Source organism: Octopus bimaculoides, chromosome 6 (genome assembly GCF_001194135.2).
Source record: "Octopus bimaculoides isolate UCB-OBI-ISO-001 chromosome 6, ASM119413v2, whole genome shotgun sequence".
Lineage (NCBI taxonomy): Eukaryota > Metazoa > Mollusca > Cephalopoda > Octopoda > Octopodidae > Octopus > Octopus bimaculoides.
This window is the reverse complement of record NC_068986.1, coordinates 88,850,258-88,852,678: the sequence shown is the minus strand read 5'-3', so window position 1 is coordinate 88,852,678 and position 2,421 is coordinate 88,850,258.

Here is a 2,421-nt window from a genome sequence, read left to right as displayed (position 1 = left end):
ATATGCACACATACATACATACATACATACATACATACATACATATATATATATATATATATATATATGCACACATACATACATACATACATACATATATATATATATATATATATATATATGCATACATACATACATATATACATACATACATGCGCACTCCCATGCACAGTCACACACACAAATGTTTTCTTGCATATATATGAATGCCTTTGGTGTATCTATGTTCTATACGTCCTTCTACGAAATAGTTTACGCATGCGCTTGTAAGCACGTGATTCTGTTGAGGTTTTTCTTTTATGTTTTCTGTAACTGATTTTCGTATGAAGTTGTTGTTTTTTTTTTTGTTTCGTTGTTATATTCTTTTTTTTTTAACTGTTCTTTTCATGAGCTTTGTTACAAAGTGTGATGTTGCTAGGGTAAGCTTAAAACTTTGATGAAGGTGCGAAATAAAGATCGAACATGCGAGAAAAAAATAATGTATCGAAGGAAGAATGTCTTTGAGTATTGCACTGAGGCGATTCCAGCAGCTGTAGCAACAACATCAATACCAACAACACCACCGACAACCATAACATTAATTTATACACAACAACAGTAACAGCAATAGCAACAACAACAATGGAAATCGTTAAGTACAATATCTATAACAGCATAAACATTGATTTAACATCAAGAAGTATTGTTGTTAATGAAAGGAACGTATATATATCTAAAACGGTGAAACGTCTCGCGTTAACGTTTATTCTATAAAACACACAGAATATATTATTGAAGTAATATAACAGTGATATACACATTATATATGATAGAATAAACACATACAGAAACACATAAATACAATTGGACACTGAAAATGCAACGGAAAATTGGCATAAAAGTAGAGGTGTACATATCAAACCTGTGATGACTAAACACACGTGAAATCTGACAAAAGTAAGCAGGGAATATATTGAAGATACATACTGAAAACATAAGAAGATACAATATAGCTTAATAGAACAAAGGTACAGAATAGATAAAAAAAAAAAGCAGAATCTGAATATGATTATATGTAATAACTATAATAGATAACACAATATCACTACATGCACGAAAATATGACTACATGCACGAAATATGATTGTTTACACATGAAATGTAGTTTTCTCCGTACGTCATCCCATGATGCACCTGGACATACCATCAAGTGATGTTTATTGCGGTCATTGTGTATTTAGAGTTTTTTAACATCAGGAACTGTTACCGAGGTGACCCAACTAGGGTTGATCAAATCCCAGCTTCTGTCCAGTTAGCCACTACATTTGGTAGCATTGCCCCTTCCAGGGCTCGCACCTTCTGATCCACGGCCATGTTGAAAACCACATAAATTTTCTAAAAGCATACAAAAATGACAATAAATGTACGAGGTAAATTAAGCATAAATAAATAGACTAAACATAAGTAAATAGAAAAATGAATGAAATAAGAAATAAGTAAAATTTCTAACAATGGAGAATGTTCAAAGAAAATATAAAGTTTTTTTTTTAAACTTTCTTCATTGTTAGAAGCTTTTCTTGTTTCTCATTTCATTAACAGTTATGACATTTGGGCATGTCTACACGCTAGTGGACTTGACATATGTATATTCGGGAACAACACTCTTCAGTCTTCAGTCTTAGCCACAGGACCATTTTGTGTTATGTGACCTGTCTTAGACACAGGATCATTTTGTGTTATGTGGCATATGACTGGAGCCCGTGACAGATTCTATCATAACATATCGGATCATAGCGCACCTGGCAGCTGCAGTGACTAAGAGGTAACTCCATACATGCTCCAAATACCTAAAGTTCTATGCTGCAGCATTATCACAAAACGCAATTTGACGTCTTTCACACGATACGCTGCATGTAATATTATCTTTTCACTTGTTCACTCATTGGACTGCAACCATACTGCGGTACCATCTTAAGGATTTAGTCTAACACAGAAGTTCCCAAAGTAGGAGGAACTGCCTCTCTGGCGGCGGTGAAAAGATCCAGGGAGGTGCTAAAGAGAAGTGGTGGGTGATGATGGCGTGGCCAAAAGGAGGCAATGGATTAAAAACAACAAAATAATGGGTTAATTAGGTTAAGCTTTATTTGAGAAATACAGTTATTCTGAAGTTGATGCAGAAATTGGTTCACCTTTGTGGTCGAGGCTAGGAATGTGGCCTGTGTTCCAAGGGGGTGGCAGCCCTAAAGTTTGGGAACCACGGGTCTAACAGATTGACACCATTATTTATAATTTTAAGTCTTGTGCTTATTTTATTGCTCATATTGACAAAGGACAAACTTACGAGACGTGAACATAGCCACACCGGGTGTCAGTCCATGGGGTGACGAACTCAAAGACATACTTATATATTATATATATATATATATATAATAATATTATTAG